This window comes from Tauraco erythrolophus, chromosome 2 (assembly GCF_009769465.1).
Source record: "Tauraco erythrolophus isolate bTauEry1 chromosome 2, bTauEry1.pri, whole genome shotgun sequence".
Classification (NCBI taxonomy): domain Eukaryota; kingdom Metazoa; phylum Chordata; class Aves; order Musophagiformes; family Musophagidae; genus Tauraco; species Tauraco erythrolophus.
The window spans coordinates 30,164,192-30,172,935 of NC_141466.1; positions in this window are offsets into that span (position 1 = coordinate 30,164,192).

Below are 8,744 nucleotides of genomic sequence, written 5' to 3' on the forward strand. Positions count from 1 at the left end.
AGCCTGTGTTAGAGGACTGACCTCAGAAGCGTTAGGAAATGGTAGTCCCACTGCTTATCTTTACACTTCATGAAAAGCATTGTTTGATTCTTGGAAGAAGAGGGTGTTTCAGTCTCACTCAGTGTTTTTTCTTTGTTCTGGTTTGCTTTGCTTCTGTTGGTGTTTTTCCTGGTCTCCTTCAGTGCTGGAATATAGTATTGAAACAACTGTGTGGTTTTGTTTTTTCATCATGTGGAAGCCTCATGTTGAGCCTCCAGTAAACAGATTTTCTTGAGTCCAAACAAAAAGTGAAGGCTGTGACATGAAACCAGTTTTGGCCGTGAAATCAGGGTCAAAACCCCTTACACACATCCAGTCCCAGCAGCGGTGAGCTTGGGCTTGTCCAAGCATTGATGTTCCCCGCTGCTCCCGGCTGAGCTCGTGTCCCAACAATGAATGACCCTCAGTACACCTCTGGATGGCAAGCTGAGCTGTCAGTCCTCTCCACCATGCCAGTTGCCTGAAGAAGCTTTTTCTCCTTCCTTTTTGAAGGAGAATTACTGGAGTAAACGTCTGTCCTTCCTCTTCATTTGAATTGCTGATCCTTTGCGTGCTGGGTCGTGCGCTGTGGATTGAACACAACTCTGGATGCTCTTCTGAAGCATGAAAGGACAATGCGTTTGTTTCATTTCTTGGGCATCTGCCAGAAGTGCTTGATAGTGTTCAAGTGTTGAGATGTCATCTCAGTCACTTAAATTCCATGCCTCAGCATTTCTCCATTGCTAGGGTTGAAAACAAAAAAACCAAACCTGAATTATGAACTCTGTTTCAAATGAAGTACAACATTTAATGTACTTTTAACTGTTGAAATTATCACAGTTGCTAATTGATGTGTTTTTTGTTATTACTGTTGAATCTTCTTTATCAGAATATGTTTGTGTTCCTTTTATCTACCACTTCTCCACAGCATCATAGAAAAATAAGTCTTAATCTCCTCTATATCTCCTGTATATTATTCTGTCAGCCAGAAGTGTCTCTTTGGTATTCTGGAAGTATTGGAAGATTTTAAAATACGATCTGTTAAGGAAAAAAAAACTGTAAAAGGTACTCTAACAGAGTGAAAAAAGAAAAAAAGCTAAAATCCTGTTAAATAATTAAGATGCTTTGGGCTTTATCAGGATTGACAGTGTTCTTGCCATAATATATATATGCAAAAACTGTAAGAAGTTTAATATTTTATAGCAAGGATAACTCCAAAACCTAAATCTGCTGGCTTGTTTCTATGGTAACAAATATTGAAATATGTCTAGCCAACACTGTAGGTCCCCCCCATTTAATTTCTGTCTATGGGTTCTAGGAATTCATTAAAACTAGAATCCTTTTAAAATTAGTATGTTCTGTTGTAAAATTCTCTAAGATTAATGTTGAACATAACTTTAAATTTTAACATAAAAATTTATTTGAAAGAGATTTCTTTGCAAATGAGGGATGAGTGTTATATTCCTAAGACTGTACGCTCATTGATCTGGTATTTTTGTTCTTCATTGGCAAGTCAAATTAATATTTTTTTTCTGTGCATGACTATACTTAAAAGATGGAGTTTCAGTCTGTGGATTCAGCCAAAAATGTTGAAGGCTGCGTAGCTGGAATGATCTGGCTGGAAGACAGCAACAGCATGAAGTCAGCACCTGCAGTATTAAATTTAGTGGTCGGGACCTCTTGGCCAGAGCTGCTACTTAGAAATCCTGTCCTACTCTTAAGATTAAAATGGTGACTTACTGGGAGCTTCAGCATTTTTTCAATTAATTGCACTTAACTTTTTGTTTATTACAGAGTATTTTCTAGGTATTTGATTTAAGCCATTGTGTGTCTGACATCTTCTGGTGGTTTTTCTTTCAAGGGCAGCCCGGCAGAGTTGGGAAGTGTTTGCTATGAGTGTCCATTTCCCCAGCGGTAACTCAAACCACAAGGACCTAGTCGTAGCAGTAAAAGAAAAATTTTGAGACTTTGAAGTGAAACATCAGGTTGATGCAACATTTTGCATCTGGTTGACTAGCCAGCATTAGATGCAGCTGGAAGCATAAAGGCTTCCTCCCTCTGCCTGGGGGGACTTGGGTTTCTGCTGGGATGTAGTAAAGATAATGAGGCAACGGCAAGAAAATTTCAGAAACCGAGATTTGTGCTTAACAGCTGTGTTTCAGGAGCCCATGGTTATGGATTAAATTCGTGTTTTCTCACAGGGCTAATAGCATCCAACCTTTTTTCTTTGAAGGGACTTATAGCTGGGTGCTTGGAAATCAGACCCTGCAACCTTAACTGATGCCTCGGAGGGCAGGAGGGTACAGCTGGAACCAGTAGCTGAAGTGCTCAGTAAAGGCAGAAGGTGATGTTCAGAAAAAGTGAAGTTCCTTCATTCATATCCTCCTGGAGCAATAAGGAAGAAAGTGGGATATTTAAAGGGCAAAGGATTATCTCCATGGTCTCATGCAGGAATGAATGATTTCCATGCTGAGCTTGAGGCTGGCATAGGCAGCGCTGTGCTCCGAGAGACAGAAGATTTGGCAGCTCTGCTCCGCAGACAGAGCCAGGCTGAAAGAAGGGGGCAGAGTATGTGCACAAGTACCTGTCAAAACAAAACAACAGACATAAATATATTCAATGGGACTGTGAGCAAAATATCCTGTCACCTCACAGATACGTCTCCAAAACCACCTTTCATGATCGCAAACATTCTGTAGAAATAGAATTGAGGCAGAGTTCAGTAAGAAGTAGCTTTGGGTTGGGTATGGGAGGCTTGCGAGATCCCAGCCCTCAGCTGGCTTCGCCTCTGTATGCATTTACTTGTCCCTGGCCCGAGATACACCTTTTTCTTTCATGGGTATCCTATGGTGTTCTTTGAACCAGCCTGTGCTCGTTCAATTGGAAATAGGAGCTGCAGGGTCACCAACAGGAAGGTTATCAAAGTCTCTCTCCATCTGACGTGATTCATGTCACCATACTGTCTGAAGGCTCTCATGAGCGTGCGCTCTTCGTGGTATGAGGGTGCCTCTGGCAGCGCCCGGGCTTCTCCTGCTGGGAAGCTTATGGCTGGTGGAAGAGTCTTCCCTCCACACACCCCCATGCCACGCAGTCAAGGACAGTGATGTTCCCTCTTGGCAATATTTTGAACTCTCCAGACTTCATCCCAAGTCCATGCAAAGATACCTTCTCTCTGCAATGAGCTTCACCCAAGAGGCCAATGTAAATGATACTTTTCTTCTGGACAGCTTGATTTTTTTTCCTTTTTTTTTTTTTAATCATGAATTCACCTTTTTTTTAAAGAAAAGTAAACAACCTTCAGTTTTGTAACTACAAGATGAAACTTGGCTTTTCAGAACAGACACGTGAAGTCTTTATGCATTTGTAGAGCACCTAGTGCAGGGAAGGTAGTGGCTGAGGCCCCTGGGACCTGAGGTGAAAGTGGTTTTTTAATTTATTTTTTTTTTTAAATCCAAACACAAATTCTGATTAAAAAAAAAAAACAAAACGGAATGAAACTGATGCAAGACTTGCTCCAAACAACTGAAAAAATTTTACTATTTCATTTCTTGGGTTGAACATGAAACTTGGTGAAACCACAGTTGTGCTCCATCCCAAACTTTCTTCCTTTAAAATAGTCCATTTTTCTTAAATAGGTTCAAGGATATATGTAACGGAATGAGTTCTGTTTCGAGGCTTTCTCTCATCATACTGATGGACTTGTCAAATTTATTTTCTGGAAAAGTGAGCACGATTGAGAGCAGGATTATATGAATGCGTGAAAGCCGTGCATACCCCCGTTCCATTAGGCGTGTAACCTTTCGCAGGCAGAGCGAGCTCGCTCACTACGGCATGGCCAGTTGGTAGCCGTCGAGAAGCTTTCACGATGGACGAATGTGTCCACACCAGTTTTTCCACCTTACTTTAAAAACATCTGGTATATATCAGGGTCCTATGCATCCTTTTTGACTCTCAGAGCTGTGAAATAAAAAAGCAACTTGTATTCTTCTGTGATCAGCTCGCACATTCTCATATGGTGTCTGTGCAATCAAACACATCAAATTAATACTTTGAGTCGCTCCTACGGTTCGAAAAATACTTACTGTCGGGTTTAGATGAACTCCTTAGTAAAATCCTGCAGTGAGTAAGCGTGAGTTGAGGGGAAGCTCACATGAGAGGTAAGATGCCAGCGCTTTTGTGGTCTGCTCGGCGCAAGGCAAAGGCCACGATTGCTGCTATTGACCTTCGCGGTGTTTGCGCAGAACAGGAGTCGGTGTTTTTTGCAGAGCTAACGTCGGTATTTGCCGTGACATAAGTAATCCTGTAGGAAGATGCATACCAGACGATTCAAAAATAAGGCAGCGTGAGTGCATGCAGAGAAAATCTGCTTTGATACGGGAGCGTGTTTCCTGCAGGAGTTCGATAGTCCTTTGCAAGAGGAGAAACAAGGATTTGTAGAACTGTATTTGTTTTAAATGTCTCTGAGTGCTTAGTGCTGTCCCAATCGTGGGGGGGAATTTTTTTCCGATAGGTTTTTTGGAGACGTACAGTTTGGAAGAAAAGCTGGATGGTGTAACTCCATAATGCCTTTTACATGATACTCCCAACCGCAACATTACTGAGAGCCGGTCTCCCTGCCCCGTTTCCCTGCTGATTAAAAACGCGGTTTCTTATTTCTGAGTCCTCTAGAGGCGAAATTTCGAGAGGTCAGGGGTGGCTCTGTTGCAGCTTCTTTTCTGTCCTCAATTCCCTAGCCTTATGGCAGTGTTCTTCTCTAGAGTTACTTTTGCTATAGCAGTTAAAGACTGAAAACGTTTAGCTTAACCCTGAGGCAGCTCAAACCTTGTGCTGGATTAATTAAAAAACAGTGCTTTGGGAGGGGAGTGAAGGGAGGAGCGCTGTGCACTGGGGGCAGGGGGACTCATCCTGCCTGCCGAGATCCCTGCTGTCCGTGGCGGATCCCTGCCTGCAAGGGGAGCAGGTATCAGCTCCCAGATCTGCCGCACAGCTCCGTGAGCTGGGTTTCGCCTGCAACGCTCTGTTTGTGAGGGAGCCATTCTACTGCTGGAGTGTTTTATTTTCTAAACTTGTTTCAACCCTCTTTTCCATCCTGGGGAGGAAAAAAAAAAAAAATCCTTTTGGAAGAGGGGCTAGGTAACGAAGCTTTGTGTTTCTCCTCCATGTTATGTACTTTGTACAAGTTAAAAGGCTCGTTCTGCCTTTCATCTTGCGGACTGTTTTCTGCAGATATTTCCTAACTTTTCCCATGACGTTTTCGCCTGGTTCTTCAGAAGATTGTACGGACTGAAAGAGGCTATTGTTTCTGCAAGAGTGCAAGCATGTGCACATCGGCTAATGTGGTTGGTACAGGATTTCAGGAGTAGGCGTTGGACTAAGGATCAGGATTGGGATGGTGCGTGCTTACAAGTTCCTGTGAATGACGTGCTCTCTTATTCTGTAAATAATATCACATTTCACTTTCTAGGTTTGCCATACGTGTTTCTCCAAAAATTGCATTTCAGTACCATGAGGTGTAAACAAGGAAACAGTGTACAGGAAGACTGCAAAAGCTTTGATTAGCAGAGATTGGAGAGCTGGTTTGGTTTTCAGTCCTGCACCTGGATAGGTATCACCTACTTGATTGCATGGAGACTCAGCGCATTTATTTTTCACAAACACCATAGGTTTAAAATTGATACTTCATTGTCTTTCTTGCTTTCTCCTTCCCCACATCTGGGTTTTCATTTTGAGGTAGAGAATAGGTGAACAAGTACTTTTTAGCCTGCCATTTAGGAGGCGGACTTTGGCAATCGAGATGCAGTTGCCAGCTCTTGAGACACTGCAATCTGCACCTTGCATTTGCAACAAACTCTTTCTCCAAAGTAGTTTGCATACAAGACGTCATGAGATATGGTTGTGTTGTTTTTTTTTTTCAATCGGATGGTATCGCCAGGGAGCAAAGAAACCACCGGTGGTTGTTTTTGTTTTACACCCAGGATCTTGTTGGATGCAACCTCACCGCAGGTTTGTTTCCCTTTTCAGGAGCGTTACCTGGAAGATGGTGCTGGGATAACTCCAGCTTCCTGGTGATGACCCAGATCTCTGCTGGCGATGAGATCTCATCTCTGCTGGGCATGGAGCGGGAGCAGTAGTTGCGTTTTCGACTGCTGATCCGCAGGCATGTTCCCATACGGTGTTTCCAGTCTCATCAGCAGCCTTGCAGCACCTTGGCTATTGCTGCTGATGTGCCCGTGTCTGGCGGCGAAAGGCGAGGTTTGCTTCCACGGTCTGGTTTCGTGTAGGTCTCGTAAGAGGGTGTGAGGCAACTCCAAGGTGTTTTTACGTGCTACTTTATGTATGTGTGAGACAGCATAAAAACCCTTGGGAGTTTTTTTAGCAACATTGTATAAGTGACAATTTGCTGTATCTCAATTTTAATAGTTTCCTTGCTTGGCCAGGAATAGTTGCTGCTTGTGAATGACTCGTTGGAACTAGAGGATGCAGGCTGGGAAGGCTGAAGCTTGATAGTTTCAGAATTGATAAGGATTGATGCTGTGGTTTGCGGATGGATTTTGTCTGGCTGAGACGCTTTTTGAGAGATGCACAGGAATTCCCAGATGTTTATAAAAGCACGTGACCGTAGCCAATTTTGTAAGAGGATAGGGAAGAGAGATTGTGAAGTGAGGAGGAGTTGGGAGTTTGTCTGGTTCCTTTTCATCTACGGGCTTATCTTGCCTAGCAAAGAACTTACAGCCTTACCCATAGTCACGTGTGGTTTTAGCACCTCTAGACCAAACTGCTGTGTTGGCTGTCCTTGAAGGGTTTTTCCAGTGCTTCCATGGGACTCAACATGGGTCAACTACCTTGCTTTACAGAGCACCTCACTGCTTGCCCAAGTGATGTTTCAGAATTTGCACCTCCTTTTCAGCAGCTCATGGGTACAGCATGGAGCACAGGAACCAGTCCGTGAAGCTGCCTTTTCTTATGCGAGACTCCTTTTATGTTAGGCAGAGTTCTTGCTGCTGTAGCCAGGAATGTTTTGAGGCATGTTTTTGCTCGTGGTTTCCTGCCCTGCACTCCTGAGGATTGGATGTAGGGCAGTTTGGAGGGTTCCTAGCAGTGGAACTCCCTATTTACAGTCAGCGAGTTCATTAGAGTCCTAAATTATTTACCTTAAAAAATTCAAGCCCTGAATTATTTACCTTTAAGGTCTGTCTTCCTGCATTGTGCATTTGGTTGACTGTAGACCTGTGCTCTGGCATAAGCTATGAAACATCTAAGGTGGCATAATATCTAGGGCCGTTTCAGCTATTTGCTGTTAATTTTATTTTCATATGCAAACACCTTATAACTACGGTCAGAGTGAAACTCGGTGAGGTACAAAAAGGATTTGTGCAGCCCTAATTCTAAGTCTTGTGAATGCGTGGACAGTTTTGGGTTACGTGACGGCACCCGGCTCTTTCCGCGAGTCCCCTGCCTCATGCCGAGCGTACAGCTGTAGCCGCAAGCCCAGGGCGAACGCCCTATTCAGCATCTTGGTTTTTCCCTGCTGTTCCATGTTTGGCCCTGGGCTTTGATTTATGACACGCTACTCAAATCCTACTGAAGAAGCTTATAATTTCCTTGCGAACTTTTCTGTTTATCAGTGTCAGGCTCGAGGGTTCGACAAATGATTTGGGAAGCGTTGCCGCTTCTCTGCAGGAAAGAGTTAAAACAAGAGGACAAAGGACCTTGAGGATCTCGCAGCCGTGCCGCTGAGACGTCTCTGTACGACGTAGTATTTCATGTACTGGAAACACGGTTCCCTTCTGACGCGAGCGTTCATTAGTCTTGCTTGAGAGGAGCCAGGGTTTCAGGTTGGTTAGGAACTCGCCATTAGTGGCCACCTGGGAGATGCTGGGTTTAAATGACTGGAGCGGTGCTGCACTGGCGCCACGTGGCAGCTGCCCCAGGCACAGCTCATCCGCCGTTTTTGCTGCCAGCAGCGGTCAGAGCTGTCCGGTGCCGAGCCCCCAGCCCCGATGCGTGGCTCAGGTGCGGCACATGGGATGAGGGTGGGGAGAGCTGCTGCAGGCAGCGCTCGCCTGCCGCGTTTCCCTCCCTTTTCAGTGCTTCAGCTCGTCGATGCTCTCTCTTGCAACGCAGCTTTGGCGCACCGAAATAAAAAGGCAGAAAGCAAACAAATGGCAAATGGCATCCACTGGCATTGTAGAGGCTTGAGCACAATTCATGGGCAGTGATGCAGCAGCACAACCCCCGTGCCTAACCAGGCTGTCGTCCTCTCCCCATCCTACCTCCGATTTTCCATCTCTGTTAAGTGACATTTCTCATTCTGATGTATTTTTCCACTGAGTCCCTTGGCCCAGCTCTTGGCTGCTCTGCGTTGAGCATAGATGACTCCACACTGCTGAGGCTGCAGCAGGGAGGTTGCTTGGAGCAGGGAAAGGGTTGATCCCTGTCCTTGCTGTGGAGGTGGCCCTGCCTGGTCGGGAGCAAATGCCACAGGCAAAGGCCACCTGTCTCCTCCTCAGCCCTGGACTAGACCTTGCTCTTTGCTTCCTGTGGCACCTGGCCAGTCCCAGGTTTGAACTCTCTGTTCCAGAGGTTGCCAGAATTTGTCGAGTCTTTCCAGCCACTTTTTCAGGAACGGCTCAATTGGACCACCGCAACTGAAACCTTGCAACAAAACTTTCTGTCAGTCGTCCACGTCTGGATGGACAGAGTATGCCAAATCCCCAAGCCCTGAA